Raw genomic sequence first — 12,206 nt, forward strand, 5'->3', positions numbered from 1 at the left:
GTGAGGAAATGAACATGAGTAAAATAGGAGAAAACGATGATAATAAACAATCAGAGGAAGAATCTAAATACCTTAATTTAATCATCGAACAGAAAGATATCCTCATCACCGAACTGAGTGACAAGATATCCATATTGAAAAAACAAGTAGACCTTTTGGAAAAATTTGACTCTTATAGAAAAAATTCTATTCAATCCAATGGAGCGAGAATAAACAAATCACCGCTTCCATCGGGACAAGTGACATCAGCGAACACAATTTCAAGTCAGGGGACAATGTGGAAGAAACCTGTATCCTTTAAAAACAAACAAGGTACAAATGAATCGGAAGACATCTGTTCGCTATCAGTCAATGAAATATCAAATCAAAAGAATGAAGGTAGTATCAGCCAAGAAGAATCGACAGATGGCACTAAAATCGTTCCACTCAGAAAACCAACAAAGGACAAGCAGAACCTCCCCAAATTCATAAAAGGAACAAGACAAACACAAACCGACCCTGATGCTTTCTCCGGTACTGAGCAGAGAATATGGGTTCACGTTGGCAGGGTGCAGTTGCATACTACGGAAGAAGCAATAAAAAACATCTTTAAAATATCTGGTACCAGAAAAATTGACATACAATATTTATAAAATGAAAATATATACAAGTGAATCCGAAATTTATAATTGTATAAAAAAAAGAATGAAATTTTCTAAGATCCCGAATTACTTTCCTGAAGAGGTAAAAGTCCTAGCTCTATACTGAGCCAATCTTCCTCCACCGAAGTTGAGAACTTAGGTCTGGCAGTTCTTCAATTGTAAGGAGAGTAAATACTTTGGCTTGTAAGTTGACAATTGACAATAATAGGCTGTCTTTAGACGAAGGACTCTCGAAGAAATTATCCAACTTTCAACGTTTATCAAGAACCAATCAGGAATTCGGCAAAGAAAATATACCAAAAAAAAATGAAAATCCGAGAACAGAAATTAATAATAAGCCGAATTAAGGTGATGGATTTTCTGTTTCTGAAACAACCAGAGTTTACATAAAAGATATCAATACTCATGTACTTATTTTATCGCTTGAACAAAATGACTGCGAAATGAGATAAGAAACTAAAAGGAGGATCTCAAGGCAATCATATGTAGATTGTTTCAGAAAAGATCTGTTTCAAAAATGTAACAAACGAAAAATGTAAAAAAAAATAATAGATACGAAAAACATTCTCCACATAAAAGTTTTGTGAAAATACTCATAAACTGAGTTATAACTTATTACGCTTTATTTTAGATAAACTTTCACGATAGTTAAAACGAAGTTACATTTAAACATCAACAATAGGTATCAAAAAATATTTGATTGTAATAAATTATATTTAAATAATGAAAAAAAACTTTCATTTCACATAAAATGATGGGATGTTGAAATGGCGGATGCTTTCCTTTGTCAGATTAAATTTGAATATCAAAAATTTTCATATATATTACGTAACAATCAAATAATATACAAGTGACGATAAGAAAAATAACTTACCCCTTTTTTCAGGGTTTTATGAATAAACTAGAGAACAACAATTAAAACAATTTTGCAGCGAGAACTATCGATATATGTACCGGGTTTTTCAACATAATTTGACCCCCCCCCTTAACTTTGTTACTGAAGGAGATACAAAAAAATGTTTTCTTCAAAAGTTTAACGAAATCAACTATTGTTTTTCAAAATGATTTCACAAAATGAAATATATACAGAGTGGGCAACATATTGATAGCAACTTCATTTTTTCAAATGGAACAACCTGTATATTTTTCTATATTTGACTAGCTCCTTTTCCCCTGACTTCGAATATATAACATATAACATGGTCTATCTCTTTTATTCTGGGTACCACAGAGTTTCAATTTTCAAGAACCACCTGGCGTGGTCAGTAATCACTTTTTAAGTGGTTGGCTGCGTTAACTCAAAAATGCCCTTTTTTGAGTTATCTAGTTGGCAACGATATATGACATACGTTTTTCACTATAAATTGACCCCCCCCTCGAACCCTGTTACAAAAACAGATCTATAAAATATATCATACAAAAATTTTACAAATGAAATAAATTTTTGAGAATGATTACGTCTATTGGAATAAATACAGGGTGAACAACATATTGAATGAAACTACATATTTTCAAATTGATCACCCTGTATATACTTCCATATTTTGATTGGTTTTTTTTCCTGATGTCGAATATGTTTGAAGTATTCATATCTCAATTAAATTAATTCGAAGATTAATTGATAAGAGTTATATATGCGTATTTATTTTCAGAGTTTTGATTACTGAGATTGCAAGGTGGTTCTTAAAATATGAAACTCTGTGGTACTCAGAATAAGAGAGATAGGCCAAACATATGTTATGTATTCAAAATCAGGGGAGTAAGAGCTAGTCAAATAAAGAAAAATATACAGGGTGTTTCATTTGAAAAAATGAAGTTGCAATCAATATGTTGCCCATATATTTCATTTTGTGAAATCATTTTGAAAAACAATAGTCGATTTCGAGAAACTTTTGTAAGAAACATTTTTTTGTACTTCTTTCAGCAAGAAAGTTAAAGGGGGGGGGTCAAATTATGGTGAAAAACCCGGTACGTTCAAAGAAACCAGAAAAGAAAATGATATCATAATTTCGAAGTATCGAGTACATATGCACGAAGATACGCATTGGCGTACGCCCAGATTTTCATCAACTGTCTGGCTCAGTTGAATATATAAAATTTGAAATGTAGCACGTTACAGTCGATTTCGATGTCTTCTCCAAATCTTCTTCAAAATGTGTGGTTTCTTCTTCTATTCCGGATGATGTAGGGGTTTTCCACTTTTTTTCCGTCGATGAAGAGGTTTTTCACAATCCCGGACGAAGTGAGGGTTTCCTTCTTCTTCTTATATCGTTGTCTAGGGGTTTATATAAAAAGCCGCCGGAACTTCTATTGTTTATTTACACTATGTACAATTCAATTTCAATTGAATTACAGCCACTGAACTTTCGTCTATTGTCTGATTATTCGAGTAGATCCGTCTATATCTAACGTCGAATTATCTTAGTAGCTGCGTCTAATATATTTGCGTCTATCACGTCGAATTCTTTAACCTTTTCCGTCTAATCTCTAACGTCGAATACTAACTATGTCCGTCTACTCTGTAATGTCGAATTCCCCCCTCGTTCGTATATATCGTGCTCCAGTCTCAGTCTTAAGTCTCAAGTACCTCTTCCCCTTACGTCTCCCTATATCGATAAGAACTGCATGGTCCACCGTTTCAGGCGTAGTTTTCGTCTCGTAAAGTCAGTAGCGTATCATTCAGTCGGGTGTTAATAATTTGCATCCCACATATATTTCGTAATGTTTTCTATGTAATAGTTTTGTCTCCGTTTTTTTCTTCCACACACAAAGGCCCATTCCTACATCCTCCACTCCTTCCTGTGAAATATGATAACCAATATAAAACCCATATTTCCTACTTTACGAATTGAGAGATGATACAATGCACATTTGTTGATATTTAAGTCCACGGAGATAATCACAGAATCGGTGTTTTTACAGAACATCGATTATATTTGGATTGTGGCCATACCATCTGGTTACAACAGACTTAATACTTAAGATTAAGTTGAAATACCGCGATAAACTGATCATTGTACGAAAACTACTGTCATGTCATGTCAATGATTTTTTCACAGTATATTCACATCGCTAATAGTATTTTACATTCCAAAGATGATTATGCGCCGAAGCGTACTTTCGGAGATACGAATTTTCGAAGTTTGAGGGTTGAAAAAACTACCTCTTGATCCCTAGGGAAGTCAATCATTTTTTCACAGTTCATTCACATCGTTAATAGTCATCTACAATTCTAATATGGTTATGCTCCAAAATGTACTTTCGGCGAAACGAATTTTTGAAGTTTAAGGGTTGGAAAAACTACCCCTGGATCCCAAGGAGTGTCGATCATTTTTCTACAGTTTATTCACATCGCTTATAGTAATCTACATTCCAAATATGCTTATGCTCCGATGCGTACTTTCGGAGATAAGAATTTTCGCAATATAAGGGTTGGAAAAACTACCCCTTGATCCCTTGGGAAGTCAATAATTTTTCCAAAGTTTATTCACATCGCTATTAGTACTCTACAATTCAAATATGGTTATACTCCGACGCGTACTTTCGGAGATACGAATTTGCGAAATATGAGGGTTGGAAAAACTACCCCTGGATCACTCGGGAAGTCAATCATTTTTTCACAGTTCATTCATATCGCTATTAGTAATCTACATTCCAAATATTGTCATGCTTCAACGCGTACTTTCGGAGATACAAATTTTCGATGTTAAAAGGTTGGAAAAACCACCCCTGGATCCCTAGGGAAGTCAATCATTTTTTCACAGTTTATTCACATGGTTAATAGTAATTCACATTCCAAATACTGTTATACTCCCAAAAGTACTTTCGGAGATACGAATTTTAGAAGTTTAAAGGTTGGAAAGACTACCGCTGGATCCCTAGGGAAGTCGATAATTTTTTCACAGTTTATTCACATCGCTAATAGTAATCTACATTTTAAGTATCGTTATGCTCGGAAGCGTACTTTCGGAGATACGAATTTTCGAAATATAAGGGTTGGAAAAACTACCGTTAGATCCCTAGGAAAGTCAATCACTTTCATTCACATCGCTAATAGTAACCAACATCCCAAATATGGTTATGCTCCGACTCGTTCTTCCGTAGATATTAGTTTTTCAAGTTAGACAGATGATAATTTGAATAAAATCGATGTTAAAATATTCCGAGGTCTATGGAAAATCAATATCTCCTCCAACGGATAGTCTGAATACTATACGGAACCCACTTCTCGAATTTTATCCGATTCAGTGAATATTTCCATTATAAATCTTTTTTTGCCGCACGCCACTGGTCACCGCCTTCGGTTGATTCCGTCAAACAGTTTGCTGGAAACGGTCTGCTAAATTACTTAAACATTAAGTTAACTACCCCTGGATCCCAAGGAGTGTCGATCATTTTTCCACAGTTTATTCACATCGCTTATAGTAATCTACATTACAAATATGCTTATGCTCTGATGCGTACTTTCGGAAATGAAAATTTTCGAAATATAAGGGTTGGAAAAACTACCCCTTGATCCCTTGGGAAGTCAATCATTTTTCCACAGTTTATTCACATCGCTATTAGTACTCTACAATTCAAATATGGTTATGCTCCGACGCGTACTTTCGGAGATACGAATTTTCGAAATATGAGGGTTGGAAAAACTACCTCTGGATCACTAGGGAAGTCAATAATTTTTTCACAGTTTATTCACATCGCTAATAGTAATCTACATTTCAAATATCGTTATGCTCGGAAGCGTACTTTCGGAGATACGAATTTTCGATATATGAGGGTTGGAAAAACTACCCCTAGATCCCTTGGGAAGTCAATCATTTTCATTCACATCGCTAATAGTAACCTACATTCCAAATATGGTTATGCTCCGACTCGTTCTTCCATAGATATTAGTTTTTCAAGTTAGACAGATGATGGTTTGTATAAAATCGATGTTAAAATATTCCGAGGTCCATGGAAAATCAATATCTCCTCCAACGGATACTCTGAATACTATACGGAACCCACTTCTGAATTTCTAGCCGATTCAGTGAATATTTCCATAATAAATCTTATTTTGCCGCACGCCACTGTTTTTTATGTTCCGTCAAACAGTTTGCTGGAAACGGTCTGCTAAATTCGAACCGGTTAAAATATTGAGTGAAATTGTACAAGAACTTCAGTGGAATGAATTTCATTTGATAAAACCGAAAAGTATTTAGTGAATACTTCTGAATCTAATGTCTTTGGATCATATTTTGCGAATAACTACCAAAATATTATTGAATCCCGAGCATTATGTTAGGATGATATAGTGTTTGAATGCCACTTGGAAAGAATGCACAAAAGAAATTTGTTGTTTGTGACGTGTCGACCTTGAGTAAGCCGGTCACAAGGCTAAAATTCGGCTCGCGACTACACTCAGTGAAGATGGGAGTGAGTTTTTCAAAATTAGATGGACGTTAATAATGGGCGCCAGGTAGAGATATGCCTGTCTTAAGAATAACTTGCGTACTCCTTTACCAGAGTAGCAATAAAACAAATCACTCAAGTCAAACGTTTAATAAAATTAAAATTTCTGCAGTGGTTGATAATAAAAAAAAATAATGAAAAAGAATTCTCTAAATTACCAAGAGCCAGAAGGGCTTCTCAAAAACTTTACCTAACACTAACAAATGCCAGAAGGGCTTCCTATTAACTATAATCAACAACAAATGCCAGAAGGGCTTCCTATAACCTATAATGCCTCAACTAATCCTCAAAACAGAATTCTTATATCAGCCTACACTCGACTTAGGCTAAACCTAAAACTTCAGTACCAAAACTAAACGTAAACGAAGTTCAACAAACTCCAAATATACCAGATAATAAACCAGACAAATAACCAATTTGAACAAGAAGATTGACCTCAACCACAGATCCTGAAGGAATACACAAATACAGTGGTTGTAATAACTGGCTGGTATAAAATAGCTGGTTGAATAAAGTAATAATAAATTCCAGTCACAAATCCTGAAGGGATACACAAGTATTATAGTTGTTAAAATAAATGGCCAGTTAGTGAAGTGCACCTCACCGCAAACTGTTTACAATTGCAACAGTGTATAGTAAGCATGAAACAACCTTTATTCAATATAACTTATAACTTCAATAGGTATAACTATCAATGGATAGAAAATTAATAATAAAACCGTTAACTCCTATTCAAATAACTGATTTACTATCAGTACACTAAATCGTTACTTCAAAAATTAAATCTCAATACAATCAATACTCATTAAAGCCAGTGCAAGCACCGGTTACCTGATACAAAATCAATATTGAAGGTTGACTTGACAGCAAATCTAACGGTGAGATCTCTATACGTAGAATATACCATCAACTCGAGGTACACCATCTGCCAGCAATATACTATGTACTCGAACTGTACCATCTATCAGAAAATACCATCCACCAGAACTGCACCAGAAATTTACCACCATCTACCAGAAAATCAAAAACCATAACCTCAAACCATACCATATACCAGACTCCAGAACTCCTGAACGTAACCAGGCACTAGGATTCTCAAAAATATCCAGTCACTAGGATTCTTCAATTCAACCAGGCACTAGGATTCCAAACAGTTATCCAGGCACAAGGATTGTCAAAAATATCCAGGCACTAGGACCCCAACAAAATACTATAAGATACCGTCCACAAAATGAAACGGAACCCATACCTCTCAGCTGTTGTTCGAGGGAAAAGGATCCTCCTGATATTCCTCCTGCAAGTTCAACAGTCGCTCGAACCAATCGCCGGGAAGCGAATCCTCTCAGATCTTCAGAGTAAATTCAATACGAGAGATGGGCCTTGTGGAAGAAAATTTTCATAATCACGCATAAAACGTATTTCCCAGAAATATTCACAATACCATAAACCATACAGGGAATTATCCAAATTGAAGAAATAATCGCCTATAACAAGGATGATTCTAGATCATATATTCTCCAATTCAGTCCAATTTTCTTCCAAAAAAAATCTCTTTCAAAATTATCACGAATCGCCGATAACCTCCTTCTGGTTCTGACAATTTCATTTCCAACCATAGAATATACTAGTTGTCAAACGAAACTTCCCACACAGAAGAAAAGTAATACAAGAAATCCAGAAATTATAAAATATTTCCCAACGGTAATGATATTCGATCTCAGTAATACGGAAATAAGTGTTCTATAATAAATTCAGATTTATATTAATACGGAATATTCTAAGCTGAATTCACAATCATCCTCCAGAGGGCGCACTACCAACCGAAATATCAAATGGTGTAAATCTAACCGTTACATGTTGATTAATAAAAATGAAATTGAACGTTTGGATCACAAATTCTCCATAGGTTTGTCTGAGATTGCCTATTTGATCAGCTAATTACACATGATGAAGGAAAATCAACTGGTTAACTTAAAGACTTGAGGAAAAGACGCAGTTGGATCTTGCAAAAAAATAGTTGTTTTCAAGTCCAAATTGTTTAGATTATTTTATTCAGAAAAATTCTGAAGATTAATCTTGCCAGTATCAAATAATGTGCTAACACAATTCACAACAATGAAATAATTGATAAATTATCATTTTGTATATGTATATCCAATTTCCTTTTGATATTTGAAAATAAAAATATATGTGATAATACTTATACAGATTTGGAGTATTCACTCGGAAATATCGGATTTAGCGTACAAATCTTCAAGTCGCTCTGGCTCCAATGAAACAGTGGAAGAATCGAAACATTAGTGCGATGCCATATAAAATAACGCGAACGGCCGCTGGCAGGCGTAGTGGGGATGTGTTGTTTAGGAGTTTTGACACTCCAAACGTGGTGTCTACGACTTCAGCCCGTATCGGTTTGATTTGAATGTTATTACGATCATTCAGTTGGGCGTATGCGAGGAGTTTATTTGGCACAATAAATGCAACAAATTCCCCTAGTGCAAATCAGGTTATTTTTCGCCATAAATGGTTCTAAAATAAAATAACTTCTTTATAATAAAGAATTGAAGAATATAAAAACAAATTCTAAAAACTGAGAGATCGACAAATTTAAATTAAATGTCCAAATAATCCACTTTGTTGAGCCAAACAGTAGCCAAATATATTATAAAAAGTTATCTCATCTCTCTGCACGGAAAAAAATCTATTCTCAAATCAAGAAACATGACATTCTTGAAATATTAAACTTGATCCAAGTATATATTGGATTAGAAAAAGTAAATTAGGAAATTTGGTATATTTGGAATGATTAAATAGAATATCGAATACATATTATACTTCATAGAGATATATAATACTCCATACTAGTGAATGATATATTCAAAATGAACGAACTAATTCATTGATTCAAGAATACCGTTACATTTTGTTCGAACATACGATATTGGTGAATCGAAGATATCATTTACTTATTATGAAAATTGAAACAAACTCATTCCATATCATATTTTTGAAGAATTGGTTTACACATTATAATTATTTCGAGTGATTTTAGTTGCAATTAAAATATGCCCAAGTCACTAAGATGCATAGAGATTAAAGAGTATTTGCTCAAGTTTCATGTTCAAGACTATTCAATCATAATTAATGAAAATATGAAATTTTGTGAACTAAATTTCGCCATAGTAAGACATATTTCATTTCAATATTCAAACATTGAATTGAATTAGCAGATAATATGAATTTAATTTTTTCTCCTTATGTTAATTGTAGCAAACCTACTCAATAAAGGCCATACTAGATAATTTGTTAATATACCGTTTCACAATTAATACATCTAAGTAGTTTCTGATGATAAAAATTGTAATAGCGGTAGGTATCAAATTGAGGTAAGTTATGTGATTTTTTTGTGGGAACTTTGAAGATGTGTTAATAATACATAAAAATATAAGTGAAATTGATTTTGGTGAGCACTGGTGAACCTTAAACAATAAAAAAACACAGTTGTTCATCTTTCATCTTTTCATCAACATTTGATTGATATAAATGTATTTTACGAAATTTAATTCCTTAAAGTGGTGTATAATAATTAATAACCCAAGTGGTTGATGAGTGAAATATTTGAATGAAAAAAATCTAAAATATTCTCATCACGGATTTCGTTTAGAATGATTTGAGTGACAAAATTTGTTTTGACTTCTGAAAAATTGAAATTATCCAGTTCAGAATGAACCATTCATAATTTGAATTATTTCGCATGTACTAGATCTGAGTATATTATAACGAAATATACTAAACCGCGAGTTCTTTCCTTCTGCATCTTCGTCAACATGATTCGACTCGTTTGATATGGCGCGCCAATGAAAAAGTTATTATCCACCTGTTGGCAGTGTTTATCGTAATATAGATATATAAATGCTTTCATCCACTAGATTTAAGAATATTATTCTAAGATATACTAAAATGCGTCCTCTGTGCAGTTTGCAATAGAAAATATCACTTTCGATCCCCTTCGGCCCTTCAGTCTCATATAGGTCATAGGACTGATAGTTTCGATTTTGTATTAGTGACTGAATACCTACTGCAAGAAGCACAATTTAATGAGGAATTAGGGATACATGGAGTGTCTGATTGGAATATTTCAAAGTAAGCTTCTATTGAGAAATAGTTTAAACGCACATATCTATTTAATTTTTTTCATCAATTCGGATGAATTATTCCTTTGAGGACTAGGTTTTTTTGAATTGATATTTCGATCAAAATTCTTACAACAAATGCATTAATATTTCGCCAATAATTGGATCTGTTGTAAAAATTTTCTCGATTTCTAATTATTTTCGAAATATTGATGCATTTTTTTGCATACAACTTCCTGTGTATAACTGATAAATGTTGATTGAGTTTGATCTATTTTCAGAATATGGATAATTGTCCTGATTAAAATCAAAATATCAGCTGCAGTTCATGAACAATTGGGAGTACGTTATTATTTGCTGATGAAAATGCAAATCAATGGATATCTATCGATATGAGTGGGAAACAATTTTGGAATAATTGTGCAGTACCAGGTAGTATCTATTTTTCATTCGAAAAAGTTCACGGTAAAATTTATTAATCACAAATTTCTTCATTTTTTGCAGATCTCAAATGACATTGAACAAATCATTCAAGAACAGAAAAAAAGAGCAACACAGAGGAATCAAACCGTCCAGTCCACCTTGTTATTGGTATCAGGGGAATATAAGAGGGAATATATATTATAGCCGAAAGGTTTCAAAATTGAAGATGTAGATGAACTGTCAAAAATGTATCTCTCCACATAAATAATTTATTCTTTAGCAGATAACTATGTTCCTTTGTAGTACAATGTTCTATCCTGTATTTGTAGAAATGTAATATAAATATTTTTCAATGTAGATATTGTTTATATGTTGATTTTTCGGGAAAAGAAACAAATTTGTTTTTTATATATGCTGTATTTTATTTATTTTTTTAACTTCAAAGAATTGATTTGATGTTAATATTTATTCCAAGTGAATTAACTGTTTCTTCGGAACAACTATAAAATTAATTTCGAATTGACCACATTACATACTTACTCTAACACTAACTTAATTTTTGTGTGAGTAAATCAATACTTTCATTCGAGTATATGATTCACTACCTTCAAATGAAGAAACGACTGAAATTGAGGAATTCAATATCTTGTCTTGAAAAGATTTTATATTAAAACGAAATTTTCATTTCCAGTATAGTCATTTACTCAAAGATAATATACAAATTTCCTTGGACCAATAATACCGACTCCTTTAAATTGAAGAATATCATATACTCATTGGGAATACTTGGTATATTTGAATTTTGAGAATATGGTATACTTGAACCAAATTTACTATATTCTTGCTTATATATGAATCTAATATATACTTCAACCGATTATTACTTACTCAATTAGAGAATAGATTTTTTTGCGTGTGAACAGATTCGGCATAGTAGCTATTTTGGCACGAAGTTCGATTTTTTTATAACTTTAGTCGACAAGATTTGTCGCTCTGTCAATTTCATGACCATAAATCAAATTTTTCAGATATCCCCAAAGAAAAAAATTATTGGAAGATAAATCTGGTGACCTGGGAGGCCATTTGATCGTGCCATTTGTAGAAATGACACGGTCAGAAAATGTCGTCCTAAGATATTGTGTGACTACTCGTGCGTTGTGACTTGGACAGCCATCCTGTTGAAACCAGACAAGATCGAAGTCAATTGGTAGCTGTCGAACTCTCGGAATAATTCAATTTTCTAAAAGCTCCAAATATTTTGCAGCGTTCCGGTTACCGTCGATGAAAAATGACCCAATGATGTAATTCCGCAGTATTCCAGTCCAAACATTAAGTTTTTTATGATACTGGGTACGCACGGGAATACTCAGACGTTTATTCTTTCTAGACCAGTATCTTACTAGTGATGGGTTATGTTTTCTATTCAAGGAAAACGATGACTCGTCAGTAAATAAGACATTGCTCAAAAATGAACTATTTTAATTTTCTTTTTCCATCATCGTTTCACAAAATTACATTTGTGTGATATGATCTTCTGGAAAAATCTCCTGAGTTGTTT

General features: G+C 33.2%; 1 long non-coding RNA gene across 1 annotated transcript; it reads left to right on the forward strand.

Annotated features, from left to right (window-relative positions):
* The first annotated feature begins 10,025 nt into the window (after window positions 1–10,025).
* On the forward strand, window positions 10,026–11,057 carry LOC123680785. The gene is made up of 3 exons (XR_006747564.1): window positions 10,026–10,235; window positions 10,507–10,657; window positions 10,730–11,057. It is a non-coding gene; the product is annotated as an uncharacterized LOC123680785 (long non-coding RNA).
* Window positions 11,058–12,206: the final 1,149 nt, after the last annotated feature.

The sequence above is a fragment of the Harmonia axyridis genome, chromosome 5 (assembly GCF_914767665.1).
Source record: "Harmonia axyridis chromosome 5, icHarAxyr1.1, whole genome shotgun sequence".
NCBI lineage: Eukaryota > Metazoa > Arthropoda > Insecta > Coleoptera > Coccinellidae > Harmonia > Harmonia axyridis.